We start from the raw sequence: 20058 nt of genomic DNA, 5'->3' as shown, positions 1-20058 counted from the left end.
TCAAATCGTTTCTCCGAGAATGTTATTCTCTCTTTGAAGCCAAAGCTTCCCATAATCTTTACCATCAAAACTGGTGAGCTTCAAGCAAACAATTTAACCTTACTATAAATGAGGCCAAACAAATTAGGCTGCTGCTCAGACTGTCCGTTGCTGCACCCTGTTTCCTTCCCAGCTAGAACAAACCCCGGGGGGGGTCTCAAACCTAATGTAATTCGGCAAACTGATGTAACAGTTTACCCTGTACTTGGTCAACACAAGTACATATATATGTATCTGTAGATACCCAATCAGGTGGTATCTTTGCCTCAGCTCATACAAAAGAAAACACCAAAGCAGTCATTCAAAGACATCTTTCAAAGTCTTTGGTAACCAAAAATGTTAAAGTTTGGCTTGCATGATAAAGTGGGATTGAATTCCTTGAATATTTAATGAGATAAGAGGCTAAAGCATTAATTACTAAATGCATGTTTATGCTTTTGACTTATTGCAAAAAGGGACTCTTTGGGTCTTACAAGTGTCCTTCACACTTTACTAAGATTTTACTATGGAGCATCAAACATACCACAGGCATTCCTTATAATCCTCATGGCCAAACAATTCTAGAACAAGCACATAATATGCTCAAAACATGTTTGAAAAAAACAGGGAATTGCCCCTTGCTATCTCTATCACAATTGCAACTTCTCAATTGCACTGTGATCACTCTTAACTTTTTCTTGACCCTCAAGGACTAACTGCAGCTGAGTGGCATTCTTCAAAATTGGATATAGCCTCTCATCCTATGGTGCTATACAAAACCCCCGAAGGTGGACCCTTATGGACTGGACCCACTAAACTCTTCACCTGGGGTAGAAGACATGTTTGTATTCTTTCAGATTCTGAACCTCTGTGGATTTTCTTTCAGTTGCTGAAGCCATATTATGGCATGGTGGAGACCCCAAGGATATCTACCAATCAACCAGAACTTCCAGAGGAAGTCCAGAGGAATGAGCTACCATTGCCCCCGTTTTTCAGGATGGAAGATTCCTCACCCTGACGCCACTCCACAAACGCAAGTCTTTACTCCTGATATAACACAGGGAAGCCTTAAATGCCTACCTAACCAGACCGGTGTCCTCTTACAACACAATGGCATTGCATATACCCCCAATTTGCATCTGATGGCTGTGATCTCCATCACTGGTATTCATTAACCAGGCAAAGGCAATTTGTAGGCCTCTTAATGCTGGGGATGCTAGCCACAGTAAGCATTATAGCCTCTGTTACCATTGCTGGAATTAGTCTTTGCCACATTATCAAAGTGCACACACATACTTAACCGAGTTATGGTCAACACTACCAAAGAGCTAATCAGCCAAACTTCTATAGACAAATATTGGCACACCTCAAAGCTCTTGAGGGTGCTGTGGAATTCACTGGAAAAAGACAGGAGGCTTTGATACTCCACTCTAAACTGCCCTGTGAACCTAACTACAACATATCTACATGACTGGCATTCCTGATAATCATTCCATTCCCAATCTTGGGATGCTGTCCAGACACACCTTCACAGTGTTTTTCTTCCAACCTCTCTAAAAATACAGAAAATTTAGATGTAACATTGCACCAACTACGATCGGCAGAAGACCAACTTAGAAACGAATGGGTTGATTCCTGAGCAATATGGCATAACGTAAATCCTTTTTCACTTATAACCACCACCCATCCCAGATTTTGGATAATTCTGGGAAGTGGAATACTTTCACTATATCTCTTTTTAAGCATTTGCAGAATCACCCTCCAAACCACCCAATAGCAAAACACAGATCAGGAGCTTGTCATGATAGTCCTCACATGTAAACTTAAGAAGATGAAGAAATAAAAGGGGGGAACAGTGGGGAAATAGGTTCAAGAATTCCTTATACTTACATATTTGGGTTAGAAAAAAGCTTAGGGTACAAAGCCTCCACCGCAGGGCAAAAGTGCTCAAGGTTAGTCATTAAGTACAAAAAGGCTTAGGGCAGAAAGCCACCACCATGGGGTGAGATATTATAATGAGATCACAAGTAACTTGTTATACCAATTGCAGGAAATTACTTTTCATCTGGCACCAATATACTATTCTGCTTTGATCACAAACTCCACATGCTCCGTGGACCCTTTGCTTCTTATACACACAAATTAATGACTGCTATCTGATTGTTTTATTCATGTTCACCACGTGTGTAAGATCTTTTTTTTTTTTTAATTTTTAAATGTTTATTTATTTGAGAGAGCGAGAGAGAGACAGAGAGACAGAGCACAAGCAGGGGAGGATCAGAGAGACATGGAGATACAGAATCTGAAGCAAGCAAGCTCCAGGCTCTGAGCTATCGGCACAGAGCTCGATATGGAGCTCAAACTCATGAACTGTGAAATCGTGACCTGGGCCGAAGTCAGATGCTTAACCAACTGAGCCACCAAGTCACCACACCACGTGCGTAAGATCTTGAATGCTCAATAAATAAGGAGATGAAACCCCTCTTTAGGGCTCTTGTGTCTTCTCAGACATTAGCCTCTCTTGTATTCAATTCTGTATCCGCTCTCTTGCTGGACAAGAGAGAACTCCAGACTCATAGTCTGCGACAGTACACATTAAATAAACACAATTTTTTTTTAATTTTTTTTCAACGTTTATTTATTTTTGGGACAGAGAGAGACAGAGCATGAACGGCGGAGGGGCAGAGAGAGAGGGAGACACAGAATCGGAAACAGGCTCCAGGCTCTGAGCCATCAGCCCAGAGCCCGACGTGGGGCTCGAACCCATGGACCGCGAGATCATGACCTGGCTGAAGTCGGACGCTTAACCGACTGCACCACCCAAGCGCCCCTAAATAAACACAATTTTAAGTTGTTAACTATACCACAATACTTCTGGAAAAATGTTCAAACTTACACACAAAGTGGAAAAGTGATAGAAGAAAAAGATCAAAGAGACAAATAGAAACAAAATGAAAACTTACATCGTAAGTGGAATTAGAGTCTCAAGAAGAGAGGAAAGACAGACTTTTTAAAGAAATAACAAGTTAAATGTTGGGTTCAAGAAGTCTATAAACCCTAAGCTAAATCCAAGATTGAAGATGGGATTAACATTGTTGAAGGGTTTGATTAATATTAGATAAAGATGCTGTCTCATACAATGTGGGATCAACTACCAAAATAAAATATGTCTTTATCGGTGAGGGAAAGCTGCCTACAGTAGAAAATCATAAGTCCCTGTTGTCCAGTTGTAAATATATATAAACTCTAGAGAGAAAGGAAATAAATCCTTAACAGGTTCTATTGACCTAAAAATAAATAAATAAATAAACAAACAAATAAATAAATAAAACACCCTCAATAATTTAAAGATGAATTTCTCCAAACTGATTATTTATAGTTTTATCATAATACCAATAATAATTTAAACATATTATTTTGTAGAAATCAACAAACTGGTATTACTGATATTAAAATTATATGGACATGTAAAGACCAAGAAAAATGAGGTAAAAATGAAAAAGAATAATGTTGGTACAAATATTGAGAAATTATAAAAATGGAAGAGTTAGATGAGGCCATAAGACTGAGTTCAAGCCAATGGAATAGGGGCAGGGGTAATCGTTGCCATTTGTAAGCCTGGCCTCTAAACTCATTTAGAAGATCCTGCACATAATTTCTCCTTTCTGTTTGGCCACCTGGATTCAGAGCAGCAGGATAATTTAAGGCCAAGAGGATGATTGAGTCACTAGGTAGAGAGGGTCAAGATCTGCAGATGATCGTGTGAAAAGACAACACTTGCAAGCATCAGTCTTCATCCCCCTGTGACATAAGAACTGCAATGTTTCAGGCACTGTGATTTTGGAATTACTTCTTACAGTCACTAGTGAACCCTGAACGATACTCTCAGATTTGTTCACAGGCAAGGCAGCTGCTGCATGGCCCTCTGTTTCATGCAGGGAATCTCTGCCCATAGCTCCAGGCATTAGATACTGTAATTTCCTTCTTTCTTCTTTTTTTAATGTTTATTTATGTTTAGAGAGTGACAGAGCTGGGGAGGTGCAGAGAGAGAGGGAGACAGAGAATCCCAGGCAGGCTCTGCACTGTCGGTGCATGCAGGGGCCTAGGTGGAGCTCAAACTCAAGAACCATGAACAGATCATGACTTGAGCCGAGATCAAGAGTCTGACGTCTAACTGACTGAGCCACCCAGGTGCCCCTAGATGCTCTAATTTCTTGTTCTTCAATAGGACTGCATCTTCCTGGATTCAATTTTCTGATTCAAGTCCCAGCTGTGACACCCTGGCTTCAAACATCAATTGCTGTTATGTTGCTCTGTTGTGTACTACGTGTACATACCTGTTTATCTCATTTTTGAATATGTTACATTTTTTGAAGTAAATATTTTATATAAATGTATGCATCACTGATATACATTGGTCACTTCCGCATAATCTCACCATTATCCCAGTCTTTAATATTTGCAGTTTTCTAAGTCATCTCACAAGTTCTTTCGTAACATGGCACGAAGTATAAATTTATTCTAATTTAGAATATGTCCTTAGTTACTAATAATAGGATGGGATCAGGTGAGTTTATTTATTTATTTATTATTTTTTTATTAAAAAATTTTTTATGTTTATTCATTTTTGAAAGACAGAGAGAGACAGAGCACGAGCAGGGGTGGGGTGGAGAGAGCAGGGGGACACAGAATCTGAAGCAGGCTCCAGGCTCTGAGCTGTCAGCACAGAGCCTGACGCAGGGCTCAAACTCAGGAACGGTGAGATCATGACCTGAGCTGAAGTCGGACGCTCAACCGACTGAGCCACCCAGGCGCCCCTGGGGTCAGGTGAGTTTAAACAGATAAGGGATTTAGTAATGGATATGAAGTAAATTATAGAATTATAGAGAAAATAGATTAAAAAGCTTGCGTTTAAGCTTTCACAAATAATGCCCCAACGCAGATCATATGCAGCATGTTGACATTACCACCATCTGCTGTGGCTGGACATAAAATGCCAGAAAATTATCTCTGTTGCAATTGTTCCCATGCCATATATGCCACCAGTTCTCCATTAGGAAACTTACCTTGGATTACCACCACCAAGGGCCAGTTCTACATAGAGCCTTTCTCTCCATGTTGTTCGTATTCAAATGAGAAGATTGGTGTAACATATCTACACACTTGCTGTGAAGGGCGCTGGGAAATGTAATTGAACAACTGATTCTCCAAGGGAAAACGGACTAGGTGTTTAAATCATTGTCCTCTCCTTTAATTTATCTAACACATTTTTATTTGTTTGCTTGTTTTTTGTTTTTAGCTAGAAAAGCTTAATCGAGCTTCACAAAGTCTTCTTTTGTTATTTTATGGGCATTTACTCTGTTGTCATCAACACTGTCATGGCATTATTCATGCAGGTGTTCATGTCTCCTCCAGAAGAAAGAAACTGGATTTGTGTTCCGATTGCTGAAATGAATTCTCTTCATTATGGCTTCTGAAGCGCTTCAGACAATCAATTACCATTTTGTTATTATTATTACCATTGTTTGGTTTCTCTGAGTTCATAACCGAATGCTGAAATATTGTTAATGATGTGAATCTCACTGTCAGCAAAAGATAAAGTCACAAGTCTGTGCTCATAGACTTGTCCTCTCCCACCATAAAGGACAGGGTAATTCAGCCTTCATGTTTACTTCTTGGAGGAGAATGGGCAACTCAAGTGGGATCAATCTTGACTTTGGCTCAGGTTCAACAGATCAACAGTGATTGACAACCTAGTTCTGGGAGCAGGGTCAGGTCCTCGCCCCCATGCTCTGATCCTATTGTGTTGAAACCCAGTGGGAAGCAGATCCTTACCAATTGCATCAGCAGGGGCATCCACACAACCACTCACCCTTTCCCAGGCTTCCAAATCCTGGAGCTTTTGTGACCTGATTTAGACAAAGTCCCCTGGAGATGGTGCATGAAAGTGTTGGTCCCCCTTCTAGAAATGTCTCCTAGTCCTATTGTCAGTTCCCTTGAAGGGTTGTATATATTTTTATGTACATAGTATATAAAAAAACACATGTTTTTACAAAAAAAAACACTTCTAAAACTCTATCTTGAAAATATTACAGTACTATGTAAAAATTTAAGTGTAAATATATTGAGGTTTTCTTAATTAAATATATTGGAAATAATCTGTACATAAAGAATGGCAATTATTTGAGGAAAGTTAGATATAACCCTGTTGGCTCAGTTTAAAATCACATTCAAGGAAAATATCTTGAGTTTTTGTAGAAATAATATGCTATAGCCTTAACCATACAATCAGAATGAAAAATGGTATGCACACTATCTTTGAAGAGAGAGGCACCATATGTTTTCCTGACTTGAAATGCTTTTTCTTTGTTTTCTTTGACACCCTGTCTCCTGACTTCCCTTCCAAATTTAGGCCTCCTATTTCTTTCTTCTCCTTCTGAGTGCTCCCTCTCTTACCTGATCTTGAAGTGTTGGTTGTCTGTGGGGCTCAGCCCTTCTCCCCCTACACATGCTCCCAAAGGAAGACATAATATCACACGCTCTCTTTCTGAGAAGGGGAAACTTCCACAAATCTCTCTTTAAACAGTTAGTCTTCAGTTAAAGGGAAACAATGGGCTGAATCATTTGGACCTTGCGGCAGTTAGGGTAACCTCGGGGAAGCCGACCACCATGAGTGACACAGAATAGAAGGTTTGTCATAACATTTCACCATTACGCAGTGGTAGAGTCAGTGCAGATGGTCAAGAAGACGCCTCTGCTTGTGGCGATGGGCTTGAAATTGGGGTAGGCCTCAGGGCCAGCAGTCAGGGAGAAAAGGTAGGTTCAGAGACCAGCGAGTGAGCACCAGTTGGAAACTGGGGAGAGAAACAGAGTCTATCTGCCTTTTCATTTGCAGTATCAGTCATGTGTAAGGCCTGTAGTGCTAGCTGTTCAGGGTCATAGAAAAGCTAAAATAGGAGACCCAGGTCAGGTGCAGTTTCTGCAAGGAGAACCATTGGATAGGTCTGGTGCTCTCCTCTGATTTTTAGAGCTCACATGAAATGACTGTCCCCCTTTTTTTCTGTCCTGAAAGCCTCCTCCACATTTCTAATCAGGGCCAAAACCCTAACCTGGAGTCATATAGGCAATGAGTTCTGAGAAACGTAGTCCAGCCTAGCTCAGCTCACACAGTACAGAGCCACCACTGTCTTCTGACATCATATGATTCTGGGATATAAATTGTATATAGAAAGGAAAGTACAGGAAAGGAAATTGTATATAGAAAGGAAAGCTTTCTATAAATTGCATATAGAAAGGAAAGTATAAAGAAATAGACTCTTTTCAAACCAGGAAGCTAAACAATGAATTCATTTACTGACTGAACAGGGAAAGATAAACTAAGATTAAAGATGACTGGGCTCTGTTTTTTGTCATCGGCGACAGTTGATACTGTGTACAAAGAGATAAGGAGGATTGGCTTGTCAAACTGTGGGACTCAGAGCCTGTCTTCTCCTTTGAAAATGAAACCCAGGATCTTTGTTGGTAAGAATGTCAAAGTTGGAAAGTGTGGTTTCAATAATTGGAGCCAGTCTTAAAACACAGCTCGTGTGCGAGTAGTGATCATTCATAAATTGTACAGATTGGCATCACTTTGTTCTCGCTGGACTCCCGGGAAACTCGTTATTCTATTTCTTCTTCCTGTCTCTTATTGTATGGTGCTTAGGAATTCAGACTCTGGTGTTAGACTGTGCTAGAATCCTGGCTTTGCCACATAAGTATGTGGTCATGTGACCATGACCTTGAGCAATTTTCTATGACCTAAGTTCCTAACATGTAAAATCTTCATAGGAATTGCATTTGTGCTGTTGGGTTGCTGTGAGGATGGAATGACTTAAAGATGTAAAGCAGCAGAAGAAAGAGACCCTGGTATACAGAACATCCTCACTGAGTGGTAACTTTTATTTTAACTCTCGAACTTGAACTGAACCCTCTCTGCCACTCACTGTTCGAGCTTGGCAGAGCATCCAGGGCCTGGCAGAGCTGTTAAACTTACTGTCTCTGCCTTCCAGTACATTTTTAGCAACACTGAATTGAATACAAGTGCTTCGGACAGCTCTGGACCAATTTGTAGTTGTGTGTATCTTTGACATTAGGCAACCTTGTCCAATCTTATGGTTTAATTACTATAAACATTCTGAAAATTCCCTAATGTGTTTTTCCATTTCGAACTCTGGACTGAAAATGTTCCCAAATGTTTTCATCTGGAAGGTCTCGGCAGCACCTCGAACGCAGTATTTCCAAAATAAAAGTCACAACTGGCACCACCACGACCATATAATACCTTTTTCATATACATATATATATATATATACACATATATATACATATATATGTATACATATACACATATATATGTAATTTATTTTGAGATAGAGAGAGAGAGAGAGAGAGTGGGAGCAGAGTAGGGGCAGAGAGACATTGAGAATCTCTACACTGTCATCACAGAGCCCAATGTAGGGCTTGAACTGACAAACTGTGAGATCATGACCCGAGCCAAAGTCAGAAACTTAACCAACTGAGCCACCCAAGCACCCTAATATCTTTTTCCAGTTCAGTAAATAACATAACCTAGTTGCTTATTCGAGATACCTGGATGCATGCAATTGCTTGCTTTGCACCAGCTATCTTGTCCTTGCTTCTCTGTTTATTTTGATGAGCCCTATGCTCTTCTGCATTTTCAACAATGCATCTTTATTGGCTCCTTAAAGTCATCAGTAAAATATTCTGTATTTTCCCCACCCAAAATACAATTTGCTCTAAAGCTTCTTTCACTTAACTTCACATCTGTTTATCCTGTGGTAGTTTGAGTTGTGGGAATTCCTTTCTACATCCAGTTTCTTGTTCCTAATTTCCTTTCATGATCAATAAAAAATTAAGTATGTTTCTTGTTTCCTTGAAACTACCAACAGTTCATTCCAGGGTCAACAATGAACTACCAGTATTTAATATCAAGGGACAATTTTTCAGCCCCTTCTAAATTCGTCTTACCAGGAGGTGAGATTCCTGACTGTATCCTCCTTTTTTAAAAGTACCCTGTCTTTGTTTTTCTGACTCTACACTCTACTAGTTGTCCCTGTCTCTCTGTTTGCCTACCTTCCTGCCTTCCTTCCTTCCTGCTTTCTTTCTTTCTTGCCTCCATTTCAGGCTTTTCTTTATTCTACTTACAGATGAATATTTCTCAAAGTGCTCTCCCAGGTCCTGTTCTCAGTCTGTAAAAATCCACAGTCTATCTCATTTATTCCTGTGTATTCTGTATTTATATATATATGCTGACAAATCATAAGTCTATATCTAAGACATACGCAATTTCCTGAGTTTAAACCCACAGTCCCGTTGCACCTTCCATGTCTCTATTAGGATAACTCCTTCATGTTTCACATTCAACAGGTCCCAAATGAGGCTTGTCATCCCTTCTTGCCTTCTGTATTTGCTTGTTGCCCAATGTTTCCCATTACAGAGGAAGGTCCCATCACTTTCCTCCTTCTCTCCCCTCTTCCATAGCTCAAAGATAACTGAGTTCTGCTATTATACCAATTCAATATTTCTAAAACCTGTTTTTTTTTCTTCTTTTTGTATCTGTATCTGCAAGTCAAGTTAGTCCTATCATCATCATCCTCTTATTTACGGCAAAATCTTCATCTTTGGAGTTTTACCTCTGGTCTTTCTCATACCCACTGATAATCTATACAGTATTCAAAGTGATCCTTCTTAACTGAAAATTTTAACATTGCAACTCCTCTCTTAAAACTTTCAGCTCCTTTTTCCTTATCTTCAGGTTAAAAAAAAGCATACTCACTGAATTGATTTGCAATTATTATTATTTATTATTATTATTATTATTATTTTAAACTGAGGGGGCACCTGGGTGGCTCAGTCATTTGTGTCTGACTCTTGATTTTGACTCAAGTCATGATCACATGCTTCATGAGCTCATGCCCTGGGTCAGGATCTTTGCTGACAGCATGGAGCCTGCTTGGGATTCTCTTTCTCCCTCTCTCGCTGCCCCTGCCCCACTCACACTCTCTGTCTCTCTCAAAATAAATAAATAAACATTAATAAAAAATAAACCAAGGAGTTCCCTACTCATTTATTACAACTTCATATTGTAATATCCCCACCTAATATTATTCTATTCTATCCTGAAATGTTTTCACTTGTGTGAGCTCACCATTACTATCGCCGATCCAGGGAAGGCTCATTCCCACATGTTTTTGTCTGGTTTATGGCTGGTGGTCTTTCCACCTAACAGTTGCAGTGGATGGTTTTCCATGGATCTCTAGAAATGTCTGTCTCTGTACTAATTCTTACAATGAATCTTGAACTTTCCCTCACATAGCACAAAGCAAACTTTAATGTTAGTTCTGTTTAACCATTGGTTTTTACCCAGCAATTCTAAGAATGAGGAAGGGGCAAATCACCTGTGTTTCATCCTATCAATCTCCACTGCCAAGCCCAGAACGGGTATTTAGTAGTGACGTAAGTATTGATAGGTTAATTAATAAATGACTGCTTTATTTCCTACTGTCTGACTGTCATCCACTTTTTTTTTTTTTAACTTGGTGACTTTACTGGCTAAACGATCCATTAAGAATACTATAAAGTAGAGATTCATTAAAACTTCTCTGGTCCTTCATTTTTTTTTTTTTTATTTTCAATATATGAAGTTTATTGTCAAATTGGTTTCCATACAACACCCAGTGCTCATCTCAAAAGATGCCCTCCTCAATACCCATCACCTACCCACCCCTCCCTCCCACCCCACATCAACCCTCAGTTTGTTCTCAGTTTTTAAGAGTCTCTTATGCTTTGGCTCTTTCCCGCTCTAACCTCTTTTTTTTTTTCCCTTCCCCTCCACCATGGGTTTCTGTTAAGTTTCTCAGGATCCACATAAAAGTGAAAACATATGGTATCTGTCTTTCTCTGTATGGCTTATTTCACTTAGCATCACACTGTCCGGTTCCATTCATGTTGCTACAAAGGGCCATATTTCATTCTTTCTCATTGCCACGTAGTACTCCATTGTGTATATAAACCATAATTTCTTTATCCATTCATCAGTTGATGGACATTTAAGCTCTTTCCACAATTTGGCTATTGTTGAGGGTGCTGCTATAAACATTGGGGTACAAGTGCCCCTAGGCATCAGTACTCCTGTATCACTTGGGTAAATTCCTAGCAGTGCTACTGCTGGGTCATAGGGTAGGTCTATTTTTAATTTTTTGAGGAACCTCCACACTGTTTTCCAGAGTGGCTGCACCAGTTTGCATTTCCACCAGCAGTGCAAAAGATTTCCTCTTTCTCCGCATCCTCGCCAACATCTGTTGTTGTCTGAGTTGTTAATTTTAGCCATTCGGACAGATGTGAGGTGGTATCTCATTGTGGTTTTGATTTGTATTTCCCTGATTGATGAGTGATGTTGAGCATTTTTTCATGTGATGGTTGGCCATCTGGATGTCTACTTTGGAGAAGTGTCTATTCATGTCTTTTGCCCATTTCTTCACTGGATTATTTGTTTTTTGGGTGTTGAGTTTGATAAGTTCTTTCTAGATTCTGGATATTTTATCTGATATGTCATTTGCAAATATCTTCTCCCATTCCGTCGGTTGCCTTTTAGTTTTGCTGATTGTTTCCTCTGCTGTGCAGAAGCTTTTTATCTTGATGAGGTCCCAATAGTTGACTTTTGCTTTTGTCTCCCTTGCCTCCAGAGACGTATTGAGTAAGAAGTTGCTGCAGCCGAGGTCGAAGAAGTATTTGCCTGCTTTCTCCTCTAGGATGTTGATGGCTTCCTACCTTACAGTTAGGCCTGTCATCCATTTTGAATTTATTTTTGTGTATGGTGTAAGAAAGTGGTCCAGGTTCATTTTTCTGCACTTCGCTGTCCAGTTTTTCCAGCACTATTTGCTGATGAGACTGTCTTTTTATTCCATTGGATAGTCTTTCCTGCTTTGTCAAAGACTAGTTGGCCATACGTTTGTGGGTCCATTTCTGGGTTCTCTGTTCTGTTCCACTGATCTGCATGTCTGTTTTTGTGCCAGTATTGTCTTTTTTTTTTTTTTTTTTTTGTAGCAACGTGGATGGAACTGGAGAGTGTAATGCTAAGTGAAATAAGCCATACAGAGAAAGACAGATACCATATGGTTTCACTCTTATGTGGATCCTGAGAAACTTAACAGGAACCCATGGGGGAGGGGAAGGAAAAAAAAAAAAAGAGGTTAGAGTGGGAGAGAGCCAAAGCATAAGAGACTGTTAAAAACTGAGAACAAACTGAGGGTTGATGGGGGGTGGGAGGGAGGGGAGGGTGGGTGATGGGTATTGAGGAGGGCACCTTTTGGGATGAGCACTGGGTGTTGTATGGAAACCAATTTGTCAATAAATTTCTGGTCCTTCATTTTAATGGAACAGTTGTGGAATCCCTCAATAAAACATGATTTTAATTATTTTTAGGAGTTTTATAATACTTATTAAGGTAGTGAGCCTTTGTTTACTTTTAGTGTACTAAGAGGTTTTAAAAATCATGAGTCAATTTTGAGCTTCATCAAATAGCTTCTCTAAAGTAATAACATGTAATAGCAAAAGTCTTCTGAATATTTACTAGTTGCATGATTTTGGGGAAGTGTCTTAATGGACTTGTGACTAAATTTCCTTACCTGTAAAACGGACATCATTATAATAATTAAAGTGAATCATACATGACATATGTTGGTATTTAATATTTTATTGAAGAGGTAGCCCCAGTAAAACCAAGGTGTAGAGCATGGTCAAGAAAATGAGCGGGTAAAATTCAGTAGCATTGAAAGGAATGAAGCTGAGTTGATCTAAGAAAATAACACACATCATTGGCAAAGGTGATGAGAATCCAGGATGTTTTCCTTGCTTGAGGGTGAGAGTCTATTGTCACAATGTTTTTAATAGACAGTTTGACATTATCTGTGAAAAATAAAATGGGCCTAGCCTTAGTCCTGAGTTGCTAGAAATTAACTCCTTAGAAGGAACTATTTTGATACATTTCAAAGATATAACTTAAAGGCTACCGTTAGTAACATTATTTGAAATTTTGAAAAAAGGGATAAAAATACGGGTTTGTTGAAAGCATGCTATATTGATGTAATGAATAATGTGCCACTGTGTAGAGCAATATGCTGTCATAAGGAAAGGTATCTAACACTATTTTATCAAATACAATAGCAATTTTGAGTCCATTATATTTTGCTATGATACTGATTTGCAAATAAATTACGTACTATAATGAAACTTGTCACTATGTCTTTCATCCCTGCTTTTACCAGGTGATGCTCAAAGTATAAAAATATCTGGTCTTGTCACCCACCTACTTGTAATGCTGCATGACTTCTCCTTTTTAGGATAATGAAGATAGTACTTGTCACAATTTGTGTTTCACTGTGTGATCTGGCTCCTTTCCAGCGCTCCAGACTCATTGCACAACGTATCTCCTGTTTCCGTCTACACTGCAACAACTCCAACTTTCTGTTCTTTCTCTACACGATGTGCCTCCTGCCTCAGCAGAGATCTAGGATCTCAATAGAGATCACTTATTCAACCCTTCAGATCTCAGGCAATTTTCCTTCTTCAAAAACTAAGTAAGTACGTATCTGTTCCTCACATTACATCAAATTCCCACATTAGACACTTTCATAAATCACCAATTTCCCCATTATATTCTTATCAATACTGTCCCTTAACACAGCATGCTATCACTTGATACACATCTGTCTGCTCCACTGGATTCTACACAACCTGAGTGGAAAATCTCTCCTTTAGCCTTCATCATTTTATCATCATTCCCTAAGACAGGATGAGGCACACACATAGTAGGGAAAAAAAATTAACATATGGCTGATGATTGAGAGTTGTATTTATTTGATGACATATTTACCAGTTACAGAAGAGTGTTTTTCTATGGAGGATCAGTTAGTGGAGATTCTTACTTTTTTTCTTTTTTTTCCTTTTACAGTATTGCACATTGTGACTGTATTTACAAAGAACATGAACTTACTTTTACCGTTAGAAAATAAAAATATTACAAAGATATTTTTCTGCAGGAAAGTCTTCGAGTCTGTAAGCGCCATGGATGTCAGGACTATTTCTGACTCTCTTAGGAATAGAATGTCTGTCAGAGATGTGTAGCTGGAATGAATGAACATGACACATTATGTCTTCCCTGTATATCCTGAAATATAGTATTTCAGCTAGACAATAAGGAGTTTTCTACCTGTGTTCCCTCAGCAAGTATAGCAGAAAGTGTAGCAACTTCACCGCCAATACCTACAGTTACAGCAGTCCTTGTGGTAAAATTGAAATTAAAAGATCATAATATAAGCACAGTTCATCTCTTGACTTAACAGTTGTCTATAGAATCCATTGATTCACTGTCATTCTTTTCATGTCTGTATATGATACTATTTTCTCTGATTCGCACAGAGAGTAAGTAAAATGCATTAAAAATTTTCTGAATATGCCTTACAAAGTCGTATCTCAGAAGGATATAGTAAAGTAAATATTAGGAATTATGGCTTAGAGCAATTTAAAATTATTGGCATGTTATTGATCTGTAGATCAGGCCCTGTAAGTATTCATCCAGAATCTCAGTGGCTCGATGTAGTTCTCCTTAAATTAGCCTATTTGAACAGATAAACATTGGAAATGGAAAGAGAGGAGCACTGTGTCTTGTAGATACACCCCTGGGAAGCTTACAGCCTCATAGTAATGATTGAACAAAAGAAAGAAGATGTCAGAATTCAGAGTTTACAATTACTAAAGCACTAAAGCTAATTTTAAGGCATTTATGTTTGCAAGAAGGTCATCACTGCAGTCATTTTAAAACATCTACCCTTGAATAAGTTTAAATTACTAAAATCTCATTTACCACTAAGGAAATGTAAAAAGGTGGTTAAGCCCTGGCTCAAATTATCTTTCAATTGCTTAAATATTCCTGACTCATACTGATTCCTGATTTGTACTGATATAATGTTAAAGTCTGTGCGTGTGTGTGTGTGCATAAAATGACTGATGTACAATTCACATAATGAATTATTGTACAAGGTCTATAGGATGTCAAAAGCATTACTAAATGTCACAAGACAAGTGGAAAAGGGTGGGGCTCATTCAAGGGAAGATGCGTGGGTTTAGCATTTAAGGAGAAAAATAGATCTTAGCTAATAAGGAAGACACAGTAAAGGGGGAAGTTTTGGAGTGATCTGGACACACACAAACAGGAAGTGGACCGACCGAGTGCTGTTATGGTCTATAGATAGACCACCAGACAAAGAGTTTCAGGAGACACAGTAGAAAGGCTCAGGCAAAAATTAAAGAGCTCTGAATATATGGTTTTCTGAATGAGAATAAAACATAAAACTAGAGGCAGAGGGATAAAGAAGAAGATTACAAGTTAAGATAGGCTGTGAGCAAGGTGGAACAATCATACTCTCTGACCCCAGTGTCTCTCTGGAAGAAGCAGAGGTGTCTCTCTGGACAACCATTTTAATCTTGGTAAAATTATCATTTAGTTATTTGTAAAGGCGAATAACTATAATTTTTAATAATTCCTGATGTAAACTAAAGAGTGTGTGCATATTATAATACTTAATGGCATATATCCCCTCTTTTCTCTCTGATGTATCAGCCTTCCTTATGGACAGGTGTGGTGGTTCAAGAACTAGCATGCCACCTCAATACATCCTTGTTTTATTGAAGAGATACAGGAACATATGGCAGCAGCTATCACTTGTTAAAAATCTGTCAAGCAGCTATGATTTTTACAAGTACGTCTTGGACAGAGAACACTGGGGACCATTTTGAGCATCACCCATTGGTGGCCAATTTATGGATGCAAAGACTTCCATGAAGAGTTGGTGCCTTGGGAGTATTTGTCACTTAATTGGTCCCTTCATTCACCTTCTTGTCTATTTTAACACACATATGCACTCTTTATCTGTGTAACATGTCTCACCAGCTAGTTGTTTATTTACCTTCAAATGGTTATAAACTTCATTGATTTCATCCATCCTACTTGATTTACTTGTTATTTATAACTGAAGTGAATATTCTTAAATGGCATGGTGAACCCACATTATAAGTAATATTATAAACTAAGAAGGAAGAATAGAAGTAGAGAATGAACTAGGATGGGTAGGATATTCTGAGATATACATATCCATATACTCATATGTTCTGAGTTTAGAGAGTTGATAGTTGATACAGTCCAGGGACTTGTGGATTTAGAATGTCAGGAGGGTGTTTACTAAGAAGGCAAGGATAGCAAAGGTAAGAGACTTGACTTAACCTATCGGAGATCTGGGTTTATATAGCATATAAATGATCCTTGGGGCACCTGGGTAGCTCAGTTGGTTAAGCAACTGACTTTGGCTCAGGTCATGATCTCGCAGTTTGTGAATTTGAGCCCCATGTCGGGCTCTGTGCTGACAGCTCAGAGCCTGGAGCCTACTTCAGATTCTATGTCTCCCCCTCTCTCTACCCCTCCCCTGCTCACGCTCTGTGTCTCTGAATAATAATTAAACATTTAAAAAGTTATAAATAAATAAATAAATAAATACATGATTCTGAAGTCCATTCCACATCCAGAAGTGATGGTAAGATTGTTGCATTTGGGGAAGAATGTTTTGAGCACAATCAAAAAGAGCATCCACGTGGAGAAATGGGAAAATGGTGGGAGTATAGGATCCAATTTTGGGCACTAGTGTTTCCAGTGTAAATACACCCTCAGAATTAAATCACAAAGGATTGATTTTTTTAAGTGTCTGAAACAGCAGTATTTCTAGAATTATTAAAGCACAGTTCTACTTCTTAGGTTTTGCTGATCATCATCTGTCTTCAGAGTGAGTAAATTCTTGAGGTCTTTGGGTAATGCGTGTGGCTTAAGTTCATGCTACAGCATTGAGCTTCCTGTTGGTATATCATACATCAAGGCTAAAGCAACTAATTTGAAAAATAAAATAAATGCAATCCAATTTCAATCTATTTTTTGTTTTATTTTAGAGAAAAAGAGAGACAGAAAGCATGAGACGTGGAGAGAGGCGGGGGGGGGTGGATAGAGAAAGAGAATCTTAAGCAGGGTCCACACTCAGCACAGAGCCTGACAACGGGCTCAATCCCACAACTCTGGGATCATAATCAAAACCAAGAGTTAGAGTTCAATCGACTGAGCTACCCAGGTGCCCCTCAAATTTCTATAAAAATTCATGAAGGGACGCCTGGGTGGCTCAGTCGGTTGAGCGTCCGACTTCGGCTCAGGTCACGATCTCACGGTTCGTGAGTTCGAGCCCCGCGTCAGGCTCTGGGCTGATGGCTCAGAGCCTGGAGCCTGCTTCCGATTCTGTGTCTCCCTCTCTCTCTGCCCCTCCCCCATTCATGCTCTGTCTCTCTCTGTCTCAAAAATAAATAAATATTAAAAAATAAAAAAAATAAAAAAAATATTCATGAAGTGAGTCATATTTTTTTTTCTCTGAGTAAATCCTAATCATCTGCAATAACCTGAGCTTCTCTGAAAGCAGTGCCTTGAAACCTGAAGATGTCAACACAGAGCATAAAAACATAGAAACCAGGAATGGAACAAATCTCAAAGAATGAAGAAGAGAATGAAGTCAGGAGGTAAAATGGAAGAGCTACCTCTGAAAGAAGGGATTGTACACCTCCCCTTTAATGAACTGCCTCTCATGATTCTTGAGGACAGGGAACCTGAAAAGCTGTTACACCAGGGGCCCTGTTCACCTCTGAAGATGCCCTCTAAACCGTGGGAGTCTAATCTGTTGCAGTCTCCATGTGTTCTGTAAACCCTGAATTGCCACCTATTTGCCGTTACTTAGATATTTAAATTTCTCACCACTTAATAGTTTCTGTGTATGTTTTGTATTAATAAAGTAATTCTTTAACAGAAAAAAAAAAGATCTGTATGCTGAAAACTATAGAAACCTTATGAAGAAAATTGAAGAAGACATGTAAAAAATGGGAAAACATTCCATGTTCATGGATTTGAAGAACAAATATTGTTAAAATGTCGATACTACCCAAAGAAATCTACATGTTCAATGTAATCCCTACCAAAATACCACCAGTATTCTTTGCAGAGCTAGAACAAATAATCCTAAAATTTGTATGGAACCACAAAAGAGCCCGAATATCCAAAGTAATGCTGAGAAAGAAAACCAAAACTGGAGGCATCACAATCTCAGACGTTAACTTGTATCACAAAGCTGTAATCATCAAGACAGTATGGTAATGGCACAAAAACAGGCACATAGATCAATGGAATAGAATAGAGAACCCAGAAATGGACCCACAAATATATGGCCAACTGCTCTTTAACAAAGCAGGTAAGAGTGTCCAGTGGAAAAAAGACAAGTCTCTTTAACAAATGGGGCTAGGAGAACTGGACAGCAACATGCAGAAGAATGAAACTGGACCACTTTCTTACACCATACACAAAAATTAATTCAAAATGGATGAAAGACCTAAATGTGAGACAACGTAGGATCAGAATTCCATAGGAGAAAATAGGCAGCAACCTCTTTGACCTTGGCTGTAACAACTTCTTATTTGACATGTCTCTGAAAGCAAGGTAAATAAAAGCTGAAATGAACTATTGGGGCCGCATGAAGATAGAAAGCTTCTGCACAGCAAAAAAAAAAAAAAAAAAAAAAAAAAAAAAAAAAACAGTCAATAAAACTAGAAGGCAACTGATGGAATGGGAGAAAATATTTGCAAATGACATGTTGGATAAAGGGTTAGTATCAAGAATCTATAAAGAACCACCAAACTCAACACCTTAAAAACAAATAATCCAGCGAAGAAATGAGCAGAAGACAGGAATAGACACTTTTCCAAAGAAGACATCCAGATGGCCAACAGACACATGAAACGATGCTCAGCCTCACTTATTATCAGGGAGATACAAATCAAAAGCACACTGAGATACCACCTCACGAAGGTCAGAGTGGCTAAAATTAACAACTCAGGAAAAAAAACAGATGTAGGAGAGAATGCGGAGAAAGGGGAATCCTTTACACTGTGGGTGGGAATGCAAACTGGTGCAACTACTCTGGAAAATGGTGCAGAGATTCCTCCAAAAATTAAGAATAGAATGGCCCTAGGACCCAGCAATTGCAATACTAAGAATTTATCAAAGGATACAGGAGTGCTGATTCAAAGGGGGCACATGCACCTCAATGTTTATGGCAGCACTATCAACAATAGCCAAATTATGGAAAGGGCCCAAATGTCCATCAAATGATTTATGGATTAAGAAGATGTGCTATATGTGTGTGCGTATATATATATATATATACACATACACACGTGTATACACACACACACATATACACACATATATACAATGGAATACTACACACATATATACAATGGAATACTACTCGGTGATGAAAAAGAATGAAGTCTTGCCATTTGCAACAATGTGGATGGAACTGGAAGGTATTCGGCTAAATGAAATACGTGAGAGAAAAACAAATCTATGATTTCACTCATATGTGCAATTTGAGAAACTTAACGGATGACCCTAGGGGAAGGGTAGGAAAAATAAGATAAAAACAGAGAGACAAACCATAAGAGGCTCTTAAATACAGAGCACAAACTGAGGGTTGTTGAGGGGTGGGCATGAAGGAGGGCACTTGTTGGAATGAGCACTGGGTGTTACATGTAAGTGATGAACCACTGGAATCTACTCCTGAAGCCAAGACTGCACTGTATGTTAGCTAATTTGACAATAAACAGATTCCACAGAGGAGTTTGTTCAATGTCCTGTCAACCCAGTGGTAGTGTTCGGGGCTGGAACACTGCAATGGAAACCTATAGAAGTGTCTGCCACTTATCAACTATTCCAATATATGTTCTGCCATAATGGGCGTTTCTCCTCTACGTGAGCACAACATTAGCTTTCTCAGTAAAAGGTGCAGAAAAGACATTGAAGGGGGAAAGAACTGCTCTTCTCCCCTTGAGTCCTTGTCCTAGCCT

The sequence above is a fragment of the Lynx canadensis genome, chromosome A2, assembly GCF_007474595.2.
Source record: "Lynx canadensis isolate LIC74 chromosome A2, mLynCan4.pri.v2, whole genome shotgun sequence".
Classification (NCBI taxonomy): Eukaryota; Metazoa; Chordata; class Mammalia; order Carnivora; family Felidae; genus Lynx; species Lynx canadensis.
This window is presented reverse-complemented; position numbering follows the sequence as displayed.